The sequence below is a fragment of the Eurosta solidaginis genome, chromosome 4 (genome assembly GCF_040869045.1).
Source record: "Eurosta solidaginis isolate ZX-2024a chromosome 4, ASM4086904v1, whole genome shotgun sequence".
Classification (NCBI taxonomy): Eukaryota; Metazoa; Arthropoda; class Insecta; order Diptera; family Tephritidae; genus Eurosta; species Eurosta solidaginis.
The window spans coordinates 71,927,907-71,950,563 of record NC_090322.1 but is presented as its reverse complement, the minus strand read 5'-3'; the positions used below and the strand labels follow the sequence as shown (position 1 = coordinate 71,950,563).

The 22,657-nt window shown below is 38.6% G+C and overlaps 1 pseudogene; it reads right to left on the bottom strand.

Annotated features, from left to right (window-relative positions):
* Positions 1 to 16,180: 16,180 nt before the first annotated feature.
* Positions 16,181 to 21,582, bottom strand: LOC137248555 (metaxin-2 pseudogene; annotated as a pseudogene).
* Positions 21,583 to 22,657: the final 1,075 nt, after the last annotated feature.

Below are 22,657 nucleotides of genomic sequence, written 5' to 3'. Positions count from 1 at the left end.
AATTGAGGAGACATTAATGATAATCTTAATTTTTCGAAAGCATTTTCGCAAGCATCATCCCAAACAAATTCAACTTTTTTCCGATTTAGACGATTTAAAGGGGCTGCCAGTGACGCAAAGTTAGGTATAAAACGCCTATAATAATTTGCAAATGCAACGAATCGCCTAACAGCGTCTTTGTCTTTTGGCTTATTGTATTTTTTAATTGCGTCTATTTTTGAGTCATCTGGCAGCAGGCCTTTGGAGGTGCATTTATGGCCTAAAAAAGTTACTTCAGAACGAAGGAAATTGCATTTGTTGGGATTTAACTTTAAATTGAATTTTCTACAAGTTTCGAAAACTTTTTCTAAATTTTTGAGGTGATGTGTCTCGCTACATCCGATGACGATAACATCGTCAATGTACATAAAAGCTTGATTTGGCGAAATGCCTGAAAATGCTAATGACATCATACGTGAAAAAGAGTTTGGTGCTATATTTAAACCGAAAGGTAAAACTTTCCAACGAAAAGCTCCTCGATCTGTACTGAAAGATGTAACGTCTCTAGAATTAACATGAAGTGGTATTTGGTGAAAACCAGAAAAAAGATCTAAAGTCGAAAAATATTTGGCTCTGCCAAGATTGTCGAGTATGTCGTCTACGCGTGCCAACGGAAATTTGTCTGCGATAAGCTTTTTGTTGACTGCTCTGAAATCAACGCACATACGGTAAGACTTTTGGCCTGTAGGATCCTTTTTCGGCACCAAAATTAAAGGGCTGTTATAATTAGAAAAGCTGGGTTCTATTAAATCATTTCGCATTAAATTTTCGACTTGTTTATTAATTTCTTCACGTTGTGTATATGGTAAACGATAATTTTTTATATAGACTGGATTTTTATCAGTTAAACGTAGCTTTTGTTCGTAAAAGTTATTTAAAGTCATACGATCAGTTTTTAAAGCGAATACATCGGCATATTTTAAGCATAAACCTAGTAATTGCTTTTGAGCATAACCCGGCATTTGATTTTTCAAAATTTTCGTTAATTCCTCTAAGCGTTTTTGATCTTTTGAAGTTTCATTGATTTTGTAGACATTTTAGTTGGTGATATCTTCCGTTACGATATTGCAATTGTTGACATGTTTTACTTCGTCAGTAATATTTAAAATTTTTATAACTGGATTATTTGTGTCAACAACGCACTTTGCCGTAAAAACACCATTACAGATTTCTTGCGAGTCTACAAAAACAGGATTATCGCATTTTGGTAATTTAAATAACCGATAAACTTCACATCTCGGAGGAATAACTAAAGAATCGTTACTTGTGCCGTGTAAAATTGGTATATTTGCGTTATCTAATCCGGTATTAATAGTTATGCTATCGCTTGCGTAATTAATAATGCATTTATTAAATTTTAAAAAGTCTTTGCCGAGTATTCCGTCTGAAGGTATATTGAAATCGTCGTTAACTACATGTAAAGTATGCGGTATTAAGAATTTATATGCAATTAAGTTGGTTTTTAAGGTTCCTAAAGTTGAAATTGTTTCAGGCGTTACGCCTGTTATGTTTGTTATTTCGTTAGTATTAAAGTTACAATTTTGAGATAAACTTGAAATTTTGATTAAAGAAATATCTGCTTGAGAATCTACTAGAAAAGTACATGGTTTGTAGGAATCGCTACATTGAAGTTCAATAAAATCTGAATAATTAAGGTTCAAGCAGTAGATGGATTTTAATATTTTTGAAGAAGATTCGTTTAATTGTCTAAATCGTGATTCCGATCCCCCAGTGTTCGCTCCTGAGGGTCGTTCACGTTTAAAGCGCGTACATTGGCATTACTTCGCGAATTTGAACGTCTATTATTATTAGCCATATTGTTACTACTACTAGGCTGATTGTTTCTATTAGTGCTATATCTGTCATTATTACCTCTATTAGAATTATTGTACCCGTAATTATTATTGTTGTAATTATTTCTATTTTTATTGTTGAATCTCGCATTTGGATTGTTGTATCTATTATTGAAATTATTACCTCTATAATTTCCTCGAAAACTATTTTGCCAATTACCACGAGTACGGAATGCTAGTACTTGTCTTTCTTTTACCTCATTATTACGTTCGACTATCATTTTTGCAACTACGTCTTTTGAATCACTGAAGGTAGTTGAAGCCAGGATGGATTTGACCAATTCTGAATGAGTGTTCAACCTGCACACATTCACTGTTTGCTCTACGGCCATTTCATGTGCCTTGGCTTGTGTCATACCTTCAATAATCAAAGAACGTTCCAATGCGTCGGATAGTTCTTCAACGCGCTTAGCAAAGTCTGAGTAGTTATCATGTAAAGACGCGATTTTACCAGAAACAACTTTCGAGTTGTCGGGTTTTATTCTATTTCTCAAGGCAGTCTTTATGTCATCGACTGAATTTATTACGGTTGGTAATGCTTCGCGTGCTTTTCCCTCAAGTTTGGATTTCAAAAATGCAATAAAAGTACTATTTAAATTTTCATCTGAGAAGACTTCAGTTAATTTTATTTTGTCGATAAAAGATTCTAATGCCAGTGGATCGCCGCTGTAGTTGTCCCTAATAATTGAGGCGCAACTGGTAATGAACACCTTTTTCTGTTCTGAGGTTGCCATGATTGAAATATTGTTATTCGATTGTAAATCTGAAGAATTATTTGTTGAAGGCAAATTAGAAGAATTTGAAGTAGAGTGAGAATTGGAAAAGTCAGTTCCTGACTGAAAATTGGAAGTGCTAGTTAGTAGGTTGTCTGAATTATTAGACGAATTTGCTGAAGGCTGAGTGTTTATAATATTAGTTACTGACTGAAAATTTGAAGTATTATTTTCTGCGATATCTGAGTCATAAATTCCTAAAAAATCTTCTTGACGAGCTAGTGAACACCTTCCTTTAGGGCTTGATTTAGCGCTGGAATTGCCCTCAGAATCGGACATGTGTTTGAAACAGGGTAATTTTATTGAAAATTATTTTAAAAGAAAAAAATTTTGTAAATCAGGTAAGAATTTTGTAAATCCGAGTATTATTTGAAAATCCTGTTAATATTTGTCGCGTTTGGTATGAATTTTATAAAATGGTAAGTCTGGTTAAGAAAATTATATAATTTGTTTTTTTTGAAAATAAAGGAACATCCGGTCTGCGGATTTTCTCTAAATTATAGGCTAGAGAAATGCCTACCCCCCTTCCGTGCCGAACTTAGTCGGACTTACCGACTGTCCCCCACTAGGTTAGCCCCGCTAGCTAACCAATGGACAGGCTGTCCTAAAAAGGACACTTGGTCTGTGGTTTCTCGCCCCCCAGAATGGGCTTTGCAAAAGGAAATAGGCAAGCGTGTTCCGGTTTTGTTTATTTTGTGAAAAACCGAAACAGGCTGGTATATTTTTTTTCCGGACTATTGGAAAAAAATATAAAAAAACCGCACTTGTTTTCACAAGCCTAACCAAAATTTTTCAGAATATACGGCGATGTTTACGACCACATCGCTTTATATCAGGCATGCTTAACCAACGAACCGATATCATTTCGTTACGATAGTTAACGTTAATAAACGAAACAAAGTCATTTCGTTTCGTTTATTAACGTTAAGAACGTCAAATTAACGAAATGATTTCGTTTCGTTTTCTGCCATATCAAAACGAAATCAAATCGTTTATGTTGATTATTAATTTCAAACTATGCTGGCAAAGCTGATTGATGGCGGAGTCATTAAAGGTGAAAGCATTAGCTAAGCTGATTGCAACTTTTCTCATGAATTTTGACAGTACGAACATTTCTCAGAGTATTTTTGACATTACCACCAACAAATTACACAAACAAATTACATAGAGTTTGTGTGTGCATGTGCGCTCGTTGTTACCACCTTACGGCTTCACCATGACTATAGCATTGCCAGCACAATTCAAACATAAAGTATCACGTTTTTGTTAACGTTTTTAACCGAAACGAAAAGCTTTCGTTAAGGTTAAAAACGAGATACAATTTATCTTGATAATTTCTTTATCGATAATATTTCGAAGTGTTTCAACGGAAACGGTGGAAATTTTTTGATAAACAATTAGCTTAACGTTAAGGTGCATCCCTGCTTTATATTGAAGGTATGAAAAGTATAACGTATATTATATCACGGACGCACCGCTTTTAATAAAATTTCCAAAATGTTTCTATAATTCCTATAGCAATCGAACGAAATGAATGAAAATATTTTATTGTTTCCAAGTTAAATTCAATTTTTGTATATGAAGGCAAAAATTTCATTTCCTGGCATATCAGAGGACGATTTTATTATAAAAATAATAATTTTTTTTTTTGATTTAAAGAGGCTTACAAACAGATTTGCTGTTATAATAATATAATAGCGTTAGCTTTATATAATAATGTTTCATATATTTTAATTTTCCCAAAAAAACAATTTTATAAGCGTTGGGAGAACTGTTTATGAATATCTTAACTGTGAAATTACGAAAAATACGAAAAACTATTGCAATTTTTTGACTTGGAAAAACAGAAGTTTAGAATTTTTAGTTTTAATATGAAATTATTTCAAATGTTATTTAGCTAAATGAAGTTACATGAAATTGTTTAATTTATATTTCGATTTCAATAATATCTGAAATTGTAATTAAATAATGGTAACTTTTTGTAAAGTGTAGAATTCAGAAAGTTATTAAAGCGAAATTTTTTTTTTTTTTTTATTGTAATGGCAAAATCAATTCGATATACATACATACATATATTAAAATAAACCTTTATGCATACATACATGTGTACATGACTGTACTTTATTGCGCTCCTCAGAATTGCTATGCTGCGGCTGCTCTGCCTGCTGTTCCGCCTTCCTTTTTCCTCTTCTGCTGCTACCGTGATATACACTGATTTTGCTTAAGTGCCGTTATTTAATTGCGCTTATTAATGCCCTAAAGATGATTTTTCGGCTTTACTGCCGCTGTTTTATGTTTTACAGGTGATTTTACGGCTTTAGTGTCGTTATTTTATGCGCCGTTATTTTATGAGACTGACTTTTTGAGCGGCTGTACGCACCAGCACATAAAAATATGTACATATATCGTTAAAAATTATAAATTTTTTCAATTCAAAATTTTGGTTTTATAGAAAAATGGTTTTTCTCGTTAAGTTGCCTTTTTAAATATTAAGTTGAAATTGTCTTGATTGGATTGTTTAGTAAAATTTTAGATTCCTGATTTTTTTTTTTTTTTTTTTTTTTTATGGTCTAAGTTTTACATATATATATGTTGTAGAAAATTAAAGTTTCGTAAATTTCGTCTCACATTTTTTTGATCTTCATGTATGTAATTTTTTGTATAAAATTAATGTGTTTTTTTTTTTTTTTTTTTTTTAATATCTCCACATTTTCCACACAACTTTAATTTGTACTCGGAATTTTTTTAGGATTTATGGATTTTTTCATATATATATATTTTTTCTTCAGTTTTTATAATTTTTTTGTAATTTTTACTTTTGTACTTTTCTTTTGTATTTTTCTTTAGTATATTTTTGTATTTTTGTTTATTTCAATTTCAGCTACATTTTTTGTAGATTCTAATTTAACGCGTCGGCTTTATGACAAATGATAATGAGTTTTTTTTTTTCTAGATATTTATAGTTTTTTTTTTTTTTTTTTTTTTTTTTTTTTTAGAATTTCATGTATGTATATTTGTCCATATAATTCTGGATTTTTAGTATTTTGTAATGTTTTCAGTTTTTGAATTTTTGTAATTTTTAGATTTTATATATGTATGTATTTCTGTATACTTTGTTGATTTACCCATTTTTCAATTGCTCTTTTTTTTGCAATTGTATTTTGATGTGATCTTATAATTTCTAAGTGTATTAAACTATGAATATTTGTATTCAAACAAGTTCATATCACCAACACTGACATCCTCCTCTCGACGCTTTTTGCGTGCGCTTACAGAGTCATGTGATGCGACATCATCTTCACTTTGTTCGCTGTAACGTGGACGCTTTTTATTACGTGAACCACGCCGTTTACGCTTTGGACTACTATGATCGCTTCCTCTGTGTCGATCTGAGCGCGCTCTTTGATGCTGACGCATCCGCTCCACTTCATGATCTTCATCATCACCGTCACATAGGAACGAATCGTCACGGTCGCCATGTAAAGTGGCATGCTGATGCCACTCAACTTTGGGCTTGCAGCCCCCAGCGCACCGACACACACCCGCAATAAAACTATTTTCAATTTCTTTCGGTTTAGTTTGTTTTATTTACAATTTCTTTAGTTATCGTTTCTTTAGTTAAACACACACTCTTTTCTTTCTTTAGTCAATTATAAAAAACCACTTTTACTTGTAATTTCTTTTTTAGTTCAAACTATTTTCAATATTTTATTTCTACTTTCACTTATTTCTTTAATGCGCGCTTAAGTGACGCGTTCACCGGCTCATTTCAAACTGAAAACTGTAGAAAAAAGCTAAAGCTTCAAAGCGGCCCTGCCGCTATGCCAAAAGTGCATAGCGGTAAAATCGCATGATGCAGTGGCGTGATAGAGTCGAGTAACGGAAGATTCAGCCAATCAGAATTCTCTCCGTCATTCGACTCTCTCACCCAGTAACACCAAGTGCATACATGCATGGTTGCATGTGGGGGTGATGCCAGCTATTTTAGTTTTTAGTTTTATTTTAGTTTTTAGTTGGCTGGCACTACATGACGCTACGCCACACCCGGGGAAATAGATTTAGTCTCCCCTGAATTAACGGTTACGAATACCTAGATTTGATTATGACCGTCACTGAAAACGAGGAGTCGCTTCCGGACTTACGAGTGGTGGATGGTGTCATTTTAAAGAGGGTTAAATTTCGGAAAGGGATGGAAGGTGAAGAAGACTCGCTATGGCGTTTGTGGCTACCGAAGGGGTTGACGGAGGAAGCCGACACACATGACGCCAACCGGAGTTACCATGGCGGGTGACAGAAAACCTTGGAACGCGTTAGGCAAAAATACTTCTGGCCACAACAGGCTAAGGACGTCAGGGACTACGTCCAGCGGTGTGACACCTGCAAAGCAATAAAATCCACGAACCAACAGTCAAGACCACCTATAGGGAATACCTTTGCATCCGAAAGACAATTTCAGCGGTTATATTGCGATTTTCTAGGGCCTTATCCGCGATCCAAACGGCGAAATCAATTTCTTTTCATAGTTCTGGACCATTTTGCAAAGTATGTTTGGCTAAAGCCCATGCAGGGAGCCGCAACGGTAAACGTTACAAATTACTTCGCTTCAGAAATTTTCCAACTGTAGGGGACCCTGAGTTTATTCATACTGACAACGGTAAACAGTTTATCTCGAAGGAAATGAACCAATTTTTAGTAAATTACGGGGTGACGCACGTGAGGACAGGGTTATATTCTCCTCAAGCGAACGCATCCGAACGTGTTAATAGAGAAATTGTTTGTAAGATTAGAATTTTGGGATAAGCATATACCCGAGATTTTATCAGTTTTAAGAAGTGATTTTCATACGGCGATTCAGCGCTCTCCATACTTTGCATTATATGGCCAAAACATGGCTCAACACGCCTCAGGATACAATATTTTGGAAAAACTTGGCAGCCTTAGGAAAGACCAGGTTACGATAATAAGTAGAGCTGACAAGTTGACTAGTATTCGTGAACAGATCCCTAGAAATTTAGACCAGGCCAAGGAAAGGGGAATAAACACCTATAACAGCGCTCTAGGCAAGTCAACTACAACTTTGCTTTGAGCACCTTCAAACAGGGCATTAACGCCAAATTCCTGCCCAAATACCTTAAATGTCGAGTGCTCCGAAAAATAGGCAATGCATTGTATGATCTCGAGGACCTAAAAGGGGAATTGATAGGTCGCTTCCGTGCTTCGGATATTCGCACACAATAAACCAACAAGAACGTTTTTTTTTTGCTAAATTTACAAATTGATTTTTTTTTTAAACCTACAAATTTGATTTGTTTACCCTTGTTATGGAAACCCATTTTCATTGGAGCAGCAAGGAAGGCAGTCGACATGATATTGTGGTGCACAGTGGCTAGTCATGTCGGCTGGGCTAGGTTCTTGCCAACCTTGCTGTCCTGCGCCATAAACAGAAAAAGTTCCTATCATGCCTATTCAAAATTAACTGTCAAAAAGCGCAGAACTCATTCAAAATGCTATAATTCAAACTAAAACAACATCCGGCCGAACCGGATGTCACGGACAGACCGTTAAAGATTCAAAAACGAAGTTCAAAATTCAAAAATTTAAAATAAACTAAACGCAAAAAAAAGGAACAAAATTAACCGAACCGGAAATAACCGGTTACCAAACGCGGAAAATCAAAATGGAAAAATCTTGAAAGTAAAAAAAAGGTGAGAAGGGCCGAATATACATAGGAGGCGTCGCGGGTGTTATTGCGACGCCCGGTGCTGATCCCACCCTCAAAACCGTGGCCACCGACGCACCTATATTTCGGTGGCCCCTTTCCTGAAATACCTAAGTGCCCTAAATAAATGAGGAAGTCAGCATTCCCATTTTATATGCGTTTATTTACAAATCATTGAATTAAAGAAATAATACAAGGTTTATCTTGTCACCTAATCTAAGCTATGAGCCAAAATAAAAAAAACTTAAAGATTACCAATTCTTCTTCTAATTTTAATTTCTGGTCGTATCTAAAGGGTATGTATGTATACTAAATCTTTTATATATGCATTTCATTTAGTCATTATTTTATAAGTGGCCTTTGTTTTTTTTTTTTTGGTTATTAGTTTGGTTATTATTATTTGTTGGTTATTGTATTTCATTTTATTTTATTCTTATTAATATTATTTATAATCGTTAATATTTTATTAAATTTTCATTTTATTATAGTTTAGTTTACTCTAGTTTAATTTTATTTATTTTATTTTAATTAATTTATCTACTGATTTATCTACATACGAATAGGTATAGTGTGCTGGTTTATTCCAGTTTAATTGTATTTTATCTTAGTTTAATTTTAATTAGTTTAGCATTTATTTTAATTCTATATAGTTTTCTCCTCCTCCTCATTGATTTCTTTTTCTTTAAATATATTTCTGTTTCCGTATTTAGTAACAATGATATTGATAACTACAGTAATAATAATAAAAAATTATAAAAATTTTCTTTTATAATTAACCAAATTGTTTTACTTATAACAGATACTAATAAGAAACGCATTTTCATAGGAATAATACAGTGGAAAAAAATTTATTAGGCGTATGTATCAAATGTTACTAACAACCGATTGATTATGATCAATGCGTGTGTGAATATGGTTGCTGCAAATATACACGCAAGCACAAAAAAAATATATATATATATGTATGTATATACTAATACATGTATTCATATAACTGAGCTGGGCATATATCGAAGACAATAGAAGGAGAATTATTCTAGGTATAAAGTTAACTCTCACAAAAAAAACAACGAAAAAAAGTACTTAACCGAATTTAAAATTTTACGTTTAGGTGCGTGTGTATGTAACTGCCACGTTAACTTCAAGCCCTCGTTTCCTAACATCAACGTCAGCCCAGTTATACTTCTCTCAAAGCACCTAACGACCGTAACAGGCTTAGCGCGTTTCATATTATGTACTTGCAACATTTACTTCTATCGCAATGTTCATCAAAAAAGAATGTATATATATATATATATATATAAGCTACATCCTATGTGTACATAAATACGCTATTATGTGGTATTTCTGTACGTATGCCTAGTAATAACTAGTAACATTAAACCATAGGTACTTCTAATTCAACATTCTTTTTAGTATTAGGTACATCATTTATTAAATTCAAAAGTGTAATAAAATTTTTAAAATTTTCTCTTATTTTGAGTTGTCTTTATCTTTGCTTTAATAAATCTCGGTAATTTGTATGTGTAGGTAAGTATACGTGTGTACTTGATTATTTCCTAGTTTAGTAAAAAAAAAGTTGTGTTTTTTTTCTATGTCTATCTAATTAAGTTAACAAACAAATATATATTCACTTTATTCCCTAATTCTAAGTAGTTAAGACATTAAATAAAATGTGTATATATTTTGTCGAGTGGGAACGGACTCACCCGGTTGGTATTGTTAATTTGGTGTGTGTTGTTGTTGGTAGTGCTGCAGGAGGCCGTTTAAGTGGGACTCTGCCTTTTTGTTGTCACTGTTGGTGCTACAGGAGGCCGGTTAGGTGGGCCTCTGCCTATTTGTTGTCACTGTTGGTGGTTGCAGGAGGCCGTTTAGATGGGCCTCTGCCTTTTTGTTGTCACTGTTGGTGTTGATAGTTACGCCACGGTGGTTGCCGTTAATGGGAATTTTCCCACACCATTGGAATCTTTGGCGATGCCAGCCGTCAGCTGCATGAATGCGACAAAGCATGAAATTTTCGTGTAGCTAAGCGTACAGCAATGTTGGTCGCTGAGCGTACGTACGCTTGAAAAAAAGGAAGAACAAGATGTTTGTTTACATTTTTTTGTATGCAAATTTGTGTAATTAGTTAAAAAATTTTACTTTAGTTAATAAAAGTGTGTGAAAGCTATATTACCAAAGCGAAAAAGGGTATTAAACACCACAACAGCTTTGTTACACATTGTTGAAGCGTTTAAAAGGCTAAAAAGTGTTGGAAACTAGAAATCAGCTTTTCCCTAGTCCGCGGTGGTTAAAATTGCCTTTCATAATTTGCAAAGGCACGGGGATGCAACCAACGTTTAATACTTATTTTCGTTTGGTTTCGGGGACGGATATAGCTGAAGAAATTTTATTTTTTATTTTTTGCAATAATCGTTTGCTTTTTGTAGCGACGCTGGAAAGTAGCTTCGTGTGCAGATCTTGAGGCATAGAGAAATTGTAGCTATATGAAATATCTTGTACGCGTCTATCACGCGTAGCCTCGTGTGCACCTTGCCTAAGTGTCGTCGGTGGTGGTCGCGAGTAAGCAGCACGCTGCCGCTATAAAATGGATTTCTAGACCACATATTTCATCACCAAAAGAACATTATGAGTGAGCAAAAAAATTGTGCTTAAAATACCTTGCTATTTCTTTTGCAAATTTGTGACGTGCTAAATAGTAACCCCTAGCAGAGATTGAGTAAAATCAAAAGTATATCAACGATAGAAGGCAAACGCGTGTGCGGCCAAAATTTCCAAATACAAAAGCGGATCAGCAGGCAAAAATCCAAAGCGAAGCAAAGGGGTTACCAAGAAAAATTAAAAATTGTTTATCTAAAATGGCCAACTATTAAAAGTTTCCGCCTGTTCGTCTTATCGGCGTAAATATATATATACATGTGTTTTAAGGGTGGCCTATCAAAACCAAAATGCAATAATCTGTATGCTAGAGATTGTGCAAATCCTCTCTTAAAAGGCTTCTGTGGGTGTAAAAGGTAATAAATTGGGAAAATTGGTTATGGCTAATTAATGCGGCATAATCCTCTTGGAGTATCCAACCGCCCTCCGTCTAAACTGGGTCTATATTGATGTTCGCATTACTAATTGTTCGCACTACGTCTACGCCAATTTCAAGGTACACCACCAATTGCTAGTAAAATTTGGTTTAGCCTATATCCAAAATCTGACTGTGTTCCAGAATAACTGACATTTCAAAGACGCAACTTTTTCGTCCACATGAGTTTGCTACAACAACATGAAGGAAAATCTCGAATAAAAATTATAAATAAACGACCCCGTAATACAACGTTTAGATCAGTAACAACAACGAACAAGTGGCGCCTCTGCATAGACACTATAAACGGTGCCTCCAGCTGCGCACATCAAACCGCGAATCCACAATACGCTCCTCAGTCTCAGCCACAGGCGGTGTTAGCTCAGTACGACAATTGCTGAATTAAAACGTGCCATAACCGGCGGCCCGAACCAGCGCGCTTAAACCACCAACCGCGCGTTTACACCACCAGCGCGCAACACAGCGCGCCACCAGCATTGATCGCGCAACAGCGCGCTACCATCACCAACCACGCGTTTACAGCACTAGCGCACAAAGCAGCTCGCCACCAGCATTGATCGCGCAACAGCGCGCTACCCCCAACAATCGCGCGTCATCGCGCGCTACCCTCAACAATAGCGCCAACAAAAACGCGCGCTACCACATCCACAGCGCCAACACCCAGCCATAACCAGCAACCACCAGCGTACCACACCGCGTGCGCTACCATCCTTAGTGCCATCTTCGAAGAACCAACCACCAGCGCGCCACACCGCGCGTGCTACCATACCTGACTGCGCCATCTTCGAGCGCCACAACCACCAGCGCGCTATCATCATCGACTGAGTCATCCAACAGCGGCACCAACCACCGGCAACGACAACCACCAGCAAAGACAACAACAGCAATGCCCAAACCCTAGGCCTGCTGCAACGAACCCATTATAGGCATGCTGCTACAGCGACCACAACCACAAGAATAGCCACTACGGCACAGCGGTGAGTCGGTTCCAATTATAATTAAAAAATTTTTTTTGAAAACGGGAAAATTTAGTAATAAAAGATAAGGCAAGCATTAATTTGGTAAAACTTAAATAGAAAAAATTTGGGCTAGGAACTAAATTTTAAAATACAGTTTATATTGGGAAAATAATTAAACTTGTTTAAATAGAAACAGGAAAGGAAAATTTAAGGTTAGAAATAAGGATTTAAAATAGATTGGAGATAGGAACATAATTGAACTGAATTAAATGCCCACCCAAGAAAAATTTAGAATTAGAAACTAAGATTTAAAATGGATTTTAAATGAGAAAATAATTCAAACTTAATTAAATAAACAACTATTATAAAGTAAAATACAATAAAATAAAATTTAATAAAGTAAATAAATATTATAAATAGTAATAGTAAGAACACGATAAAATAAAATTAAACACAACAAAATTTTAAATAAATATACCAAAAAAGTTACTTTAACTTATAATAAAATAAAATTCGATAAAATAATAAAGATTATAAATATTAATAATAAAAATACAAATAAAATAAAATTAAATCAATACAAATAAAAACCAAATAGACCACAAATTGAATTATAACTAGGACGTAAAGCTATACTTACCACTGAGCGTATATTAAAATCTACAGCTCAAAACTTACAATGAAAATTTAAGATATTGGCGGTTGCCAACATTCTCTCTTCGGCTAATAGGGTAAATGATGTAATAATATAATAAAATGAATTTTGTATTATTTTTATTCATAATGCCTTGCCAATAAATATCTTGTAATTTAAAATGGGAATGCTGATATTCTTGTTTATTTAGAAGGCGAAGGTATACACAGGTAAGGGGCCATCGAGAATTAGGTGCGCCGATGGCCATGGATGAGGATGGGTCAAGCACCGGGCGTCTCAACAACACCCGCGGCGCCCCTATGTATATTCGGCCTTTTATTTTTTTCCCTTCTGATTTTCAGCTTTTTTCTCTTGTTTCCGCATTGCAACCGGTCTTATCCAGTTTGACATTTTCTTTCTAGGTTTCCGTATTTCGAGATTTCAGTTAGTAGTTTTCAGTTATAGTTAAATTTAAATTCGAGTTTTATTTTCGGTTACATTTTTTTATGCGGTTAGATTTTTCTTTTGAATTTTCAATTTGAATGTATCGGCCTGTCCGTGGCATCCGGTTCTGCCGGATGTCGTTTTTCTTTTGAATTTTAAGCGTTTTGAATGAGTTCTGCGCTTTTTGTCAGTTTTTTTTAAAGGCAGCCGAAGCTTTTAGCGAGATAGACAGGCTACTCGAATTGGGAGTTATAGATGCATAGAACTCTCCGTGGTGTAGCCCTGTGGTACTGGTCAAAACCCCAATCAAAAACGGAATCGTTTCGTAATTTCACATAAGTCAAAAAAAAAAAAAATTGGAAGTGGGAAAAGGTTCCCTAACCTTGAGCAGTATCCGGCACCCCTTACCACTGGTGGGGGGAAGTGTCGGACTTACAAAAGGTTGTTGAAAGCGGGAGGGCATCCCACCGGGTGGATGCTCCCCTTACCTCGAACAGTATCTGATACCCCTTACCTCTGGTGGGGGGAAGTGTCAGACTTGAGCGAGGCCTTAACTAACAAAACCAAACACATCACGCAGTATCTGCCACCCCTTACCACTGGTGGGGGGAAGTAGCAGACTGACGCAATGTTTTCCCTACCATCACAACCTCAACGCCGATCACGGCAATCTTCAACAAAATTAACAAAAGCTTTATTACATTCCGTCCAGTACAAGTAGCAACGATAATACGAGCACTCAACAATAACAACAATATCCTCAAAATCATACATTAAGTGGTTCAAAACTTTTGTGCTTTATTTGTGGTGATAGGGCAAGTGGTAAATATTACGGTGTTTATAGTTGCGAAGGATGCAAAGGGGTTTTTCACACGTACCGTACGAAAGGATTTCACTTATGCTCGTCGAGAAGATAGAAACTGTATTATTGACGAAAGACCACGAAATCGGTCCCAATATTGTCGCTATCAGAAATGTCTTGCATGCGGCATGAAGCGTGAAGCAGTTCAGGAGGAGCGACAACGTGGCACACATTCACAGAATGCACGTCCCACTGATATTTTCAATCCCACTAGCACAGTGCGTGAGTTAACAATTGAACGTATAATTGAAGCTGAGGAAAAAGTGCTTCGTTTGCCTGCATGGCGTTCTATAAGCCTTAAGTGTTTTGGATCATCTGTGTTTCTTGTCGTATTATGGGTGACAAGCCCTGAGATCCATTGTTTATGAGGCACTAGATGCCCACTTGGGTTACGCAAATGTTAATTAAATACCTAAATAGTTTACATATGCACAAATATATATGTCTACATATACACTTACCTGATTACGCCAAGCATTAGTCCGAATCTTATCTTCTAAATGGTGAATGTGATTATAGGGGCTGTTCTGCGCCCCACAGTAGCGACATCCAGTGCAGGTGCCGGTCCAATACAAGGGACTGTGTACCCCACCTCGCCACCAGCAACCATACCCAACGTTAACTTGCTTAACACACATATATAGTTTCATTTGCTATAATGCAATAAACTTAAATGTTCCTATGGATTGATTAAATGTTATACAGAGAGATGTTACATAATAAAAAGGTCAACTTACTTAATATAGTTATCCGTGAATTTTTTATGAAATTCACTACGCAGTGAATCGTCAATGAAATTTGACCTCTTTTCACGTTCAGTGCGTGCGCAATTTTTAAAGCCAACACCCTCATCCCAAAGTCGTAAACGCGATGTAAAAACTTTCTACTATCAATTTGCATGCGAATGTGAAGATGAGGAGCTACGCGAGCTTTTGTTGGAGCATCTACAGAAAAAGGATCCCAAAAATTATGACGAAGATATTGTGCAACTGCAATTTTACTGGGATGTGCTACAGCAGCTGCCAAATTCCGGTGAACTATTCGCGAAATGCAAGACACAATTGCGGCGTGTTAACATCGAAACCTTGGTGCACTGTGATGACGCATACATGAATCGCTTATTAGCGGGTTTATATTTTGTAAATAGAAATCCATTACTGACACAATGCTTAAACAAATCCAGTCTGTGGAATTATTTAGTTGAAAATGCAGAGCTGCAATATTTGGTACGTTGGTGCACCTTGGGCCTCCCAAAAAGCAGGCACAGCCGCAGGGGAATTATATTGAATATTTGAGTTATTTATTCCACAGTTTAGATGTTAGAACGTTACCAAAAGCTGCTATTAACAGGGATTTCACAAAATTCGTTACAATATTTGACTCTTGATTGACTTTGTATCTTTTGCGCATTTTCCCTTAGTGTTACCAGTTAATGCAGCGAAGGAGCGACTGTTATAACTTGTTGCAAGACAAAAACCGTGTAATTGGTTAAGCGTCAATTGAGTCAGACACTTCTGGCGTTTACTTTTCTGAAAATATCACTGTGTTGGTTCCTTTAAGCACTCTCGTGAGTTTATGTGTTCCCTTTACAAAAATTGTTTCCACTGAATAGGGGAAGAGGTCTCATAGCTAAAAGTAGATCAACTTCACATAGCGCGGGGTGACTTAGTTAGAAGTTAGGCTTGATTGTAAAATTTATCTCAGAAAAGAAAACGTAATTTGTATGTCGCACGCTAATTGGTGTGCTAAGTTTAACACCAAAGAAAATGCAACTGCAATTAATTTACAATAAACACCAACATCTCACATCAGATACCTCGTTTTAAAATATTTTTCATCAATATATTGGCAAAATGCAACCAATTGTTTAAACTTCTGTACTGTATGTGCTAAAGCCATATTTGGTAAATTTGTTGTTAAGATCGCAAAAGGGTGTCCAAAAGCGATAGCATCCAATTCGCACGGCTGATCGTAATAAAAGAATGGTGTTTGTGGCGATTCTTCCAGTTTTAATGTTAATGTTTCACAATATTTCTCCACTTTTTCGATAACTTGATCAATTGTCATATCATTCCATTGATACACTTTCAGCATACGTAATGCATTGCGTCGTTTAGCATAGTTTTGCATTACATTTAATGGCCATGGAAATACGCAACCATTGCGTGGTGCTGTTACTTCCTCGTATACGCTTTTATTTACAAAACTGATATACAACTCAGCCATTGTGAATATGTTTTCAGCTAATGAAACATATGTACGCATATCAGTTTGATATCATCATATAGCCATTGTCCAATAGCTGAAATTTATGTTCAACAAATTTTACTATGGGTTCAAAATCAGCCACAGTAAAAGCGTTAGCACGTAGAAATGGTAATTTTGTCATACGTCCACCTGGTGATATAAACTCAGCATTTGCATACGAACGCACCTCAAATGGTAGTTCGCACATTTTTAAATATGCCTTAACTGCTAAGCAGCTCGCTTGTTCTGGCAGAAGTATTTGCTCTGCTTCATATGGCTGGTAGAGTATTAGAGTTACTGTTTTGCAGTTGGATGCTTGAACCTGAAATGAAATAAAAGAATACAAAATTAGAAAAATTTATAAAAGTATAAAAAGGGAACGATACTAGTATACTTACCCAGCACATTTTTCTTCATAAAGAAAATTCATTCAAAAATGTCGGTATACTCATTTCCATGAATGAATGACATTTTTGAGTGAACGAATCAAGGTTGCCACTCGATGACATTTGCTTTTGTCTTTTCTTACGCCGTGAACACATTGCGCGCGACCCCATGGGATCACAAAGCGGATCCACGGGATCCAACAAACTAGAGTGTTAGGACCCAAACAACTACTTTTTTTCGACAAATGAGACTTTTGCTTTTTTACTCTAACAATGTGGTGCATAAAAACACAATCGGAATCAGCTTTCTTGTGGAAAAAAAAAAATGAACCACTCGAGACCGAAATGATTTTCGATTTTATTTGCATGGTTTTCTTTGTTGACGGGTTAGTGAAAAATCAAAATGTCAAACATAAACAAAATATGTCCCGCGACACGTTCAGGATAGAAACTGTTTTTGTGTTTTTTTTGAAGTTCTGACACAGTTTCGTCAGTCCTTTTAGCCTGGAACCCAAAACAAGTCATACGCGAACCAGGGAGGTGCCCGACACACCCTACCAACCGCCATGGTTCGGGACACACAAAAAAAAAAAACAAACAACCAGAGAAAAAAAAAAAGGAAAAAACTTTGTCCATTCACCGTCCAACAATTACCATTTATTTGTTCAAAATTATATTCACACACCACCAAAGCCAGAAACCGACTTGATCCCGCTTACTGCGAGCTATGCTTTCGCTGGCGATGCAACCCCAGCGAGGAAGCCGAGGGGTATCGCCTCCCGCAGCTGTACTTAGAGGGTGCGAAACCCATGTGGAGGTTGCGGTGGGCCTTCAAGGTGGTAAAGCAGCTGAGCGTGTGCCCACACACCCGGCACACAAATTCCTGGCCGCCCGCGGAGTCTGCGCGCACCCAAAGGACCCCCTCATAACCCCGATAAAAGCGGGTGTCCCACGAGGGTCCCTCGTCATAATACCGCACCTTCAAGATTATACGGTTGTAGTTCCGTGGCACATTCAAGAATGTGACGCGAAGATTGGGACGAAGTTCGAACGATGCCCTGAAACGAAAAGAAAAGAGGGTGGTATCATTATATTATGGAAGATGATCCCATAACCAAAAAAAAAGGGCCTACAACCCACATACTCACATGCCTTTTCTCCTTGGGTGAAACTTGCCACTTCGCTTGTCACGCTATAAATGCCGGTTATGTGCACAGACTCAGCGAGTATAACAACACAAATATACGATGCTGCCAGACAAACAACAGCAAATGAGTAACACCAAAAGCGCTGATCACATGAACAGCGGTCGACGACAAGCCGAATTTCACAAAACAAAATACAAAAAAAATGATCCATTCTACAAATTTTTCTCTTCGTCCAAAAGGTATATTTATTGTTTTCTTTACATAGCACACAATTTGCTGTTCAAACATTTTTGTGGCGGGCAGAAAAGTTGTCGGTTTTTTAGCACCAACAATACAAATAACAATGACTCGCCAGATCCCACATGATACACTCTCTACCCGGTTCGGTGCCAAAATGTGAGTACCAATCAACTTAAATGTCAATTTTTCTGCAGCACTAGTATGCCTGACTAGCTGAAGCGCTACCGGATGACACAAAATTAAAGAGAATAAGGCACTAATGACCCAGGCACATAACGTGCGGGGAGAGAAGCAACGCACATAACGTACGCGGGATGAATATATTCTTGTAGGCTTTTAGACATGTTTTCACCCTACTCACGCGCGAAATTTCAAAAGCGCCGATAATAGAATTGGGGCTTACTCGCCACCGAAAGCGTGACACAGTCATAACAACTCAACGAGTTTCCTTTATTTTCTTCCATACTCTCAACAGAATGACTCGTTACGCTTCGCTAAGAAGGAGGACTGAGCGCCAGGCAGCTCCTTACCCAAAGTCGTGCCACTTATGCGACGCGAAACACCCAATCAGGTCATGCCCGATCTACCGCGCGAAGTCGCCGCTGCAACGACTGCGCGAAATTATAAAGGCCAAGTACTGCCAAAACTGCCTTTCAATGGTACATCGTGCCAAAGACTGCACTAGCAAAGGAAGGTGCCGAAGATGTGGTAGCAATCATCATACCACGCTGCACCTTTCCATGGAGGACTTGTCGTCCGAGCCAGAGCCGCCGAAGAGCTGGTACCAGCTAGTCATGGAAGAAGAGGGAGAAGGTTATGAGCGGATGCCTACGATGGAAGAGATGGACGACGGGATGATGGATGAGGCGCTGTCTCTCCACGCGTCCGAGTCGGCCTTTGCAGAAGAACCACAACTGCCATCCGGGAGTGGAGCGGGCTCCCATATAGTAAATTCCGACACTAGGGGATCGGACCCACGGCCGTTACGACCCCTATTATCACACGAACGACGAGGAAAAAGTGGAGCGGAATCACGCCCGTTCCGCCCACCTACGCAACAACGCACGCAAACACATCGACCAACGCGCGATCGTAGACTGGCCCCTCGGCCGCGCCAGCTACACGAGATACGACACGTGAAGGAAGACCATCGAGACGGTAGACTGGCCACTCGGCCGCGCCAGCTACCCCAACACAGTTCTTTCCGGAACGGGGTCATTCCGGCCCGCGCCTCAGCCGGCCCAACTCTTCGGCCCATGGCTGCTCTGGCGCCAACTGCGATCGTGAAGGTGGAAGCCGAAGGCGTCTGCACCTCATTCGTGCACTCATAGACGCATGTTCCCCCCGCACAACGATCGACCGCAGGCTGGCGCGAGAGTTAGCACTGCCGACAACCAACGCCGACGGTGAAACAGGCTGTTTTATTCGTTTTAGAGGCAAACATGGGCAGAGTAAGACGGTGACGACTCAGGCAGTCTGCGTCCAGGAGTTCAGGTGCGTCAGTCCAACTTACAACGTCGACCCCAGCGTCGCGGCTCCTTACGAGCACATCCGTCTTGCGGACCCCCACTTTTATGCGTCCACCCCAATTCGCCTCGTTCTAGGCGGCGACGTCTACGCCGAAATCATGACGTCGGGCACATTGCCACCATCCTTCGGATCGCTGCTCGCGCAAAGCACGATCTTCGGGTGGGTACTCTCGGGGACCCACCCGATCTGATATACCTCAATGGCTATTTAAAGTTAGTTAGCTGATGATAAGCTTATACATGTAAATTGTACTTTTCTCGAAATAAATGAAGTTTATATAAATGGCAAGAAATATATGTTACGGTTTCCATAAATTTTTTTTCTATCGTCCTAGCTCTAGGTCACGGCGAAGGCAAGGAGGATGCCGTCGCGCCATCCGGCGCACACCATTTAATTTTAGAATCTAGTTTTAAGACAAATCGTGGTCGGGGACGCTCGGGCGGAGTCTGGGCTGTTGCGTATCGCAAGGGGGCCGGCATGTTTAGGCCCGACGCCTAAATTCTCATTAATTTGCGCCACCCTAATAGCACCATATTATCGACGCCTAGTTTGCCCACCTGCATGTATATGTGTACATAGGTAGGGTTATGTTGTCCGTACACATATACATGCATGCCGGTACAACTATGTGGGGAAGCTTCCCCTTAAAACCGGAGACTTTTTTCGCGGTTCAACGGTTGTCCTCGACAAGGCAACCGTCTACTTTTCCAGCGATCGTTGAGCGAACTACAACCAGACGTCCGAGGAGCCCCGCCACATTTGATTAAAAAAGGTAAATTATTGTACTAATTTTAATTTTCACTTCAAATAAAATCATCATTATAACGAGAAATATCTCTCGCCTCCTTTTCTTTTCTTTTTAAATTTAACCCAAACGCAATTGTGGTGCCTCCACTCCGTTGCCGAGTTTGCGACACACCACAATTGTTTTCACTTCGTACGGTACGTGTGAAAAACCCCTTTGCATTCTTCGCAACTATAAACACCTTAATATTTACCACTTGCCCTATCACCACAAATAAAGCACAAATGTTTTGAACCACTTAATGTATGATTTTGAGGATATTGTTCTTATTGTTGAGTGCTCGTATTATCGTTGCTACTTGTACTGGACGGAATGTAATAAAGCTTTTGTTAATTTTGTTGAAGATTGCCGTGATCGGCGTTGAGGTTGTGATGGTAGGGAAAACATTGCGTCAGTCTGCTACTTCCCCCCACCAGTGGTAAGGGGTGGCAGATACTGCGTGATGTGTTTGGTTTTGTTAGTTAAGGCCTCGCTCAAGTCTGACACTTCCCCCCGCCAGAGGTAAGGGGTATCAGATACTGTTCGAGGTAAGGGGAGCATCCACCCGGTGGGATGCCCTCCCGCTTTCAACGACCTTTTGTAAGTCCGTCACTTCCCCCCACCAGTGGTAAGGGGTGCCGGATACTGCTCAAGGTTAGGGAACCTTTTCCCACTTCCAAATTTTTTGTTAGACTTATGTGAAATTACGAAACGATTCCGTTTTTGATTGGGGTTTTGAAATTCCCATTCGTAATCCAGTAAGCGGGAAGAATCTAGTAGTCTAGTAGTAGTGATAATGGTTTTGCAAGTGCCATGTTGTGGGGGAAATGATTCGGTTTCTACTGAACATTTCGTGATTGATAAGGTCATGTTGGGTTGGTCACTCTTTCAGAAATTGTTTAGAAAATGCCGCACGTTGGACTTTTATTCAAAAAATGCACTATGTTGCCAATTCGTTCCGCCTCGAGAATGTGCAAACCCACATGACTCTTTATCGATTCACAAAACATTGACCAGAAAATTAAGACTCTCTTCCTAAACTTGTTGGCATTTATAAGTTTATTATTATTATCATATTTTGTAAAGGAATATGAATACATATTTAAATATGGCTGTCCCTATTCCTTGGACAAAAACTTTTGTTGGCCTCATGCCTTTGGCTGAGTGCATCTGCTTTCTGGGGCAGACCGTGGGTCTGTATTAGGGTTCTGGTATCCTCGCTGGGGGAAGCGAGTGACTGTGGGAAACTTAAATATACAAAAGGCCGAAAACCCTTAGATTCTGTGGCAGATCGGTTCGCCCTTCTGCGGTAGGCTTTTATGGTGTCCTCGTTATGGGATAACGAGTGAATGGGCTGGTTTCTGGTGTCCTCGCTCGGGGCGAGCGAGTGAATTCGGGGATTTCCTGGTGTCCTCGCTCTGGGTGAGCGAGTGAATCGTGGGGTTTTTTTTCAGGGGGTCCCGGTTAGTATGTTAAAAAAAATTGAAAAAAAATGCTTTTTGTTTGCGAGCTTTTGGGAAGCTCTCCCGCGTCTTCGTGCGTCTCGCTCCCTATCCCCATTGCCCACTAGCAGTCATGTGTAGGATTCCCCCTCCGGCAGACTCGGTACGAGACCGGGGGTGAGAAAAAAAAAAAGAAAAATAAGATGTAGGATCGCCCTCCGGTAGACTCGCACCATCACGAGACCGGGGTGGTTGATTATAATTAGGGCCTCGGGAGCGACGCAAGCTTAGGGATAGCGGGGCATCACGGCGCGTGGTTGAACGCGTCTTTATGTCCTGCGCTCCCTTTCCCCATTGCCATCGCGTAGTACGCCTTAGGTTTCCCCTCCGGTAGACTCGCACCCTCACGAGACCGGGGGGTTGATGATAATATATGGCTCGGGAGAAACACAAGCTTAGGGATAGAGAGACACGAAGACGTGGGTTCCTTAATATGCTTTCGA